This window comes from Meleagris gallopavo, chromosome 4 (genome assembly GCF_000146605.3).
Source record: "Meleagris gallopavo isolate NT-WF06-2002-E0010 breed Aviagen turkey brand Nicholas breeding stock chromosome 4, Turkey_5.1, whole genome shotgun sequence".
In the NCBI taxonomy this organism is placed as follows: domain Eukaryota; kingdom Metazoa; phylum Chordata; class Aves; order Galliformes; family Phasianidae; genus Meleagris; species Meleagris gallopavo.
The window spans coordinates 55,432,203-55,439,848 of NC_015014.2; positions in this window are offsets into that span (position 1 = coordinate 55,432,203).

Sequence of the window (7,646 nt, forward strand, 5' to 3'; positions counted from 1 at the left end):
GTATGATTGCATAAATACATACACATACATGGACTTAGTCCAAATTTGAAACACTAGGTTTCAGGTGAAGCCCAATAAAATTAATGCTAATTTATGTATTTTTTTTTCAATTTCTTTATAACCAGTCCTAGTTAACTTATTCCATTACAAAATGGATCAATTCACAGAAAGAGTGAGCTTTGGTTTCTCTCTTGACATGCTACGTAAGAGTGATAACTTCCATCACAAAGTATATCTGAATCTCCCAATAAAAGATTATCCTGCTGTTCAAATCTCATAATAAATACTGCAGGCTGTCCACTGAGAGCATAAGCTTAGCTGAATAAGGTCTCCATGAGGTACAATTTAGAACAGTAAGAATGTCTGACAGTAAATGTTGATTGTTTTAACAAGAGAGCACATGAGATTAGAATGACTAATGAATTTGTCCTAGGTAAAACACTATGCTCTTTCCTCTAACCCTTTCTTTAATGTACATATACATACATCCAGACAATTTTGCCTGTCAAAATTTCAGAAAGTTTCAGATTTCATAAAACATCAACAGAAGACCTGTATTTCCAGGGAGTATACTATCATGAAAATTAAGGTTTTGTGTACACACAAATCTTTCTTTATGTGTGTATGGGAACTACTGAATCACGGTCTGAACCTCTGATTGATCACTTGAGGCAAGCAATGAGTCAGCTGTGGGAGCACAGGTGAAGGCAATTCACCTGTGCTACTGGAAGGGGTGGAGCCTGGCACCACCTCTCCTAGACCCCCCCCATTTAAGGGCTGACTGCCACTGAGGAAGGTTCTTGCTCAGAAGATTGTTCCTATTGGAGTCTTTTTCTGCAAGCCCAGGATACAGGTAAGCTTTTCCATTCATTTCTGATTATTCCTCTCTAATGTAGTAGCCTAACTTCTCTGTATGCTTACTGGTTATGCATCTGTCTGCTCTTTGATTATAAAATGTGTAATTCCATAGGAAACATACAGCAGCAGGAATCAGTAAAAAAAACAAAAAATCAGTGCCAAAGACTACTGTTTCTTTCTAGCAAAACTTCTCCTGGCAGGTTTTTTTATCAAACACAGAAGATGTAGAAATTTCATATCTTCAAGCAAAAACTGTTTCTGCATTAGAATCAGATAAATTTACTTCTTCCTAGCTCTCCTCCAAAAAAAAAAGTGTGTCAAAGGGGATTCAACATAAGATAATGTTTATCTTTTTTCGTTCTCTGGAAACTTCCAGATAATTTTTTGTTTCTTTGTAGTTATATAATGTATATGTTGTAGGTTTCACTTAAACACAAACTTTGTGCCCATCATTTTCTTACATTCTACATAGGCTACAGTTTGAAAAATATGTCTCAGACAAATTACTAGTGAGAAATATTGTGGTATGAAGTTCAATACCACTTTTGATAAAACTGCAAACTGAATGTAGACGCAATAAAAAAGAAAACAAAATGAATACCATTCACAGAACCAACAGAAAAAAGAAAAAATGAAAAATAAATAAAAAGTAGATAGGGTTGTATTTTATCAGTACATCTCAGCACATGGAAAGTGACACAGCTATTTATAGCAAGCAGTCCTTTCCTGCTTTTCTCCTGGTTTTAAATCCAATAGTTACAGCACGTAATCAAGTGTTGAACTCTTGCAAAGCACAAGTCTTGACTTCAGAAACAAAGTACTTTACTGGCTTAAGGTTATTCTCAAAATGGTACTTTACTCAGAGTATCTTTTTAGACCTTTTTCAAAATAATGGGATAAGAATCAAAGCATTATCATCAGAATCTCACTGTATCTTCAAACTGTTCATACACTTCTCTGCCATTCCATTACATTTTCATGGCGCACCCAAGGGACACCTAGAAAAACTAGGCAGCACCACCTCCTTAGGTATGCCTTAGCACCTCTTGCTGTAGGTATATATGTAAGAGAGCTCTCTCCAGCTGTAATCAGTTCCCCAGTCATTTAAGGTACAGGGTTAAAATTGAAATAGTGATAAAGGAAAATATATTTCAAGTTCTGAGCTATACTCATAAATGTATCTTAGGGATGCTAGGATCTATCCTTTCCCTTCCTGTCAAACTCTCAGGGTCAGAAGGACTCAGGGAAGGAATGTTAGAAGCAGAAGAGGCTCAAATAGCAGTTTCAATATTGATCTCTCCCTAATATTCCGCCACTGGAAAGAGGAAACCTGTGGAATGCTGCATGGTTCTGTTACAATGCACATTACCTTCTCTGAAATGGTAATTCACAGCTAGCCACTAGGAGAGGGAAAAGAGGGCACAAAGAAAATGCTCAGTGCTTCATCCTTTTCATTAACTTCTATGGGACCCAGCTAAACCATAAAGGGCCAGGAGTCTCAGATGTGTGCCACTTAGAGACAGGTGAACTAAGTCTCCCAGTGAAAAAAATAATCAAATCAATCTGTAAACACTCATGGAGCAAAGAATTGCCTTTTTTTCTTTTTAACAAGGCTTATGGAATAACATTCATATCTTTCTCAGCCATTAGGACCCCTTACTTTACTCACTTAGAATCATTATTGAGATAAGAAAAAACCTTTTTTTTTTTGTAGGAAAAAAAAACAACCAGATACTCTTGGCAATTACAGTAGAAGTAGATGAATTTATTTCAAGTGCACAATGTAATTACATGATTTAATTGATGATGTATTATTTCAGACTTACCATATTTTTGTCTTTAATGTATGGTCAGTTTATATTTAGGCAACTGGTGGGGAGAAAATGCAAGTTTTTTTCAATGTCAGTTAGTTACATTCATTGAAAAGCGAATTCTGACAATACGCACCCCAAATTTTGGCAGCCCTCTTAGAGGCTCATACAATTATTTTTAAAACAATCAGAATATTTATTATTTGTGCCACCAAACTGTCCTTCTCACTGCTCACTACCTCCAGTAATGGAGGAGAAAAGAGTTGGGCTTTGCTCATTCCTGAAAGATGAATGAGTAGGGTTAGATCTGATGCCCTGTCCTCCAGTCCAAGAGGCTTCCCAGATAAAACCACATCCCTCTTCTGAATCAGGTGGACAATCCATCCGAATACAGTAAGAGACCACAAGCTATTTCTTTGGACAAAATGTTTCAAATGCAGATTTCAAAGCTCTTTATAAATGATTACCATTATCTTCATTTTACACACAGAAAACAAAAACAATTGGGAAAGAGATGTTTTCTAAGAATGAGAACAGGATAAGAAACATTTCTTCAATTATCGTCTAATGCAGCTTCTGCTAGGCTAGAAACTTGAAAGTTGCTTGAAGCTGTTTCTGTTCACAAAAAAAAGAGGAAAAAAAACACCTCCACAAAAATGAATGAATCTTTTTAGCAAACAGGCAGTTTCCAGCACATACCAGTGCTGCATGTGGATGGAAATGTACAGCTGCTTATATTCAGAACAAAAATGAAGGACCTAATCTCTATTGGGGGGCAGTAGATACACTGGCTTTAGTGTATTTCACTTATCTATTCCAGAGGATTCAACTACCACAGAAAATATACCATTTTCTGATGGCTGTAAATTTCTTTTATATAAAATTTCTATATGAAAAGGAAAAAATCTCCCCCAAAATCTACTTGTTCCAAAGTGAAGATAGAAAATCTTTACATGTATCCATAGTCAACGTTAACTTTGCAGAGACTGTGTAAAATTTGTAAGAGGAAATCTGTAAAAATCTAGTAAAAAAAAAAATCATGGAAATAAAACCTAACCTCAGGGAGAAAGCTAACAGTGAATATGACTTTCCCTTGAAAAAAATCTTGACAACAGAATACTTTTTGTGATGGCAAGGTAATGCTTTAGGTGACCTCATTTTCCACACCCAGCATCTGTGCTTTTGTAAACTTCCAAGATAATCTGTACTTCAAATAAGCCACGGGAGCCAAGAGGAAGTGGAGTATTATCTTAGCTGATTTTTTGTGGCTTTCTTTTTTTGGGGGGGGGCATAGATGTCTCATTCCTCAGTAATGTTCCTATTTTTTTCATCAATTTAATTTTTTATACATAGAGAAAAGTTTTAAAGTCTATTGACAATGTTAAGACAAACTTAATGTGTGCTTTTCACTGCACATCCCTTAACACTAAGGTATGTAAACAGCAGTGTTTTTGGTTTAACTCCCTTCATTGTCTCTGTTCTGCCTGCAAAATGGAAGCAGGTTTGTGACATTAGAGCTACCATAATGAAATATGAAAGCATGAGGGCGGGAAAGTCATTGTAGTACTATGGCAGTGGACAAACAGTGTTTATTACTAGTTTTAGGCTTTCACTCAAGCATTGGAAGCACATTTTAGTTCTTCCTTCTTATGCAAACATTTTAGTGATTTTTGGCTGGCTCCATCCTGGCTGGCTCAATGAGGTGCAAATTAAACAGCAGTTCTGTGGGCCAGGAAGATCTCCTGCTTCACTGAGAAATAAATCACTTTATGATGACAGATTGCATTTCCACTGCCACCATTTCCCTCAGCTGTGGCAGTGCATGGTATGCTTGTATTCAGTCCAGGGAGCTTAATCATACACTCATGGTCTCCCAGTACTGAGTTAGTCAGGTTTATGAAAGCTTAAGGCAGATGTCAGTTTAGTCCCTCTACTTAGAATATCTGACAGAAGCTGAAAAACCAACACTAGCTTTTTATTAATACTTGGGCTAGGCTTTAATTGACATACTGTTCAAATCAAGATAGATGTTTATTTAACATACTGGCATCTTAAGTAATTACTTGAATCTCCCAATTGTTATACTTATATTGATCCCACTTAAATGATTTTTGTAAGTGAAATGTAAATTATCCATAATTACAATTGTCAGGATTTATCACAAGCACAAGCATAAATGGAAGAGTCTTGGGAAAAAATGATCCTACTGTAAGGCAGTCAAATTAACTTGCAGACCAAACAGGACTTGTGACTCAACTTCAGTTCTGCAGCTAATATTCCATTTATGTTAATTTCTCTTTTAGAAATGTTCCTGTTTTATTTTCACTGAAGCCAGTAAGGTTAATTATTGAGCATTTAACTCCTATAAAGCAAGATCTTGTTTTAAATGTTAACTGAAATAAATTGATACTTTCAGGATAATCTTTGACCTAAAAATAATATTTAAACTAGAGAAGACACTGAATAAAAAAGCAACATTCTTTCATTGTCTTTGTTCTTCTGGATCTTAAGGAAAAAGTTGTCTGTATATAAGCAGCCCCAAAGAAAGGAATGCTAAAACAGGAAAATGTAATCACAGAATTTAAGAAGAATTCATACATTTAGAAAGGGCTTGTTATCCCTGCCAGAATCACTTCTACAGCACACCTGACCAGTTTGTTCAGCCTGCCTTAAAGGTCTACTGGAGATGAAGATTCACACAATTTCCTGGGCAAACCATGTGAGTATTTCACAGCCCTTAGCAAGACCTTTCTATCATCTCATCTGATTGTTCACCCAACAAGGATACAGAGCACAGAAAAATGCTTCCTCTGTAGCAGCCCATATGTACGGAAGATGATTACCACATCAATCTATGTTCTCTTTTTTCAATGGGATAAACATCTGCACATCATTCACAATTCCCCTACAGCATCTTGGAAAGTCTGAACTCGTGGCTGGCTTTTGGGCTCTTTCAGGTGTTTTGTCTCTTGGGATAAAAGAGTAGGCACAGCACAAGGGTAACATCTGAAAATACACCGTTTCAGTATGTGTAAGCTGTGAACTAATGTGAAAAAGTGTTCAGACTGAAAATTGTATGATATGCCTACAGAAGCTTAATCTGAACATAGATGGGAAATTATGGGATAAAAAATAAATTATATTAAGGAACAAGAGTGGTAAAATCTGTTGATTAAGACTCAAGCAACAAAGATGAAACCAAATTTTCTGCAAAATAGGAATTGTGGATGTATTCACAGCATGACTGGTAACTCCCTAGAAACATATTTTCATACAGATGAGGCTAGAAAGCTTGAAAAAGAGCCCATTAAAAATAAAGGTCCTAAAATTAAGTGAGGAAGTAAAATGAGGAATTTGTATGAAGGTTTCTATAACAAAAAGATAACTGTAATTTAAGAAAGCCGTAGTTTTATGGAACTGGATATCAATATTCCCCACCAGTGGTTGCAATTTACCAAGACTGGTTCATTTTTCTGCAGTGAAGTCCTTAAATAACACACACCTGTTGGTAGTTTCCTATTTCTGCTGTGTTGCTGAAATAAATATTTGCTGACTTGGCTATGTTTTGGGAAAAAAATAACTCATAGTGAAAATAAGTTACAAAAAAGTTATTTCTATCAATGCAAGTCAGATTCCTCCATCCCAAAACCACAACCACAGCAAGAAGTCTGAAAGCTAAACCATGCAAACAAGAATATGTTCAGTTCCATCCAACTACTTAATAAATCTAAGTTGCAAATAAAGCATTAATTGCTTTCTGATATAACATATTCTGAGATGTTCAGAAGGGTCTGCATTGAAGAATGACAGGTTTAAACACTTTTCATCCTCTCAAGAACGCAATGCTTTGTATATGCTCAAAAGTAGCAGCAGCTATACCTTTGCTGAGGGTTTGGAGATTTTTCGCTGATCTGTTATTCCTAATTATAGTTGTCTTTCTCATGCTTTGGGAAAGCCTGAGATATAGTCACATTCACTGCCTACTAATTCAGGAGAGGTATCCCTACTTTTAATTTCAAATCCTCCTTGGTGTGTGTGTTACGGCTTTGAAAGTGTTCTCCTCCAAAAGTATTTTCAGGCAGATACTAAAATAAGCTCTGTTTTTCATCAGCTACTAGCAGGCTTCCATTCTACTCCCTGCAACCTATTTACCACTATCGAAAGCACTCACCAAAGTTAGTGCTAAGCTTTTATCTAGACTCCAAAAACAGAGAAAGCTGTGCAATGGAACGGAACAGGATGGTAAGGATCTCTGAGAGTCCTCTTACCAAAGACTGCAGCCAAATTGACTTCAAAACTGGACACAGCTCTGAGTGACCTGATCCAGCTGTAGATGTCCCTGTTTATTGCAGATGAGTTGGACTAGATGACCTTTAAAGGTCCCTTCCAATTCTAACAATTCTATGATTCTATAAATTAAGTAGAGTACTTTCCTTTTTTCTTGAAATTTGCACCCCCAGGTTTGAGAAGTATGCCAGTTTCATCTATAAGAGCAAAAGATATTTATTTAGCAAGAGAAAGCTCACCAAATTCATAGATGCCTAATGCTATTGGTAATTTATTGGTCATCCTTGGTGGAAATATCAGAAAAAGGTTGAAGAGTGAATTAGGGATTGGAAAGTTACCACAAAGTTTTAAAAACATATTTATTAGTTCCCTACAGCTGATTTTCTTGTGGGCAGGGAAAGTGAAAAGTCTCTAACTGCCAGCTACAAATGTTTACATTATCCAGGGAATTGCAAATTCCCTTTAATTACTGATGGCAGTTCAGCTGCTTGAGGAGTAAAACAGAGTGAGTAAGATCAGTGGTTACTGCCTGTTCTTGCTCCTCCATCCTAAGGGAAAACAAGCTGCTGTGAACATGGGCAGGGCAGTACAAGGATAGTCAGCAAAAACCTTAAAAAGATCACAAAAACTTTGAAATATGCTACTATGCCACGGTACCAAGTTCACTAGAAAAATTATGCTATAGCACCA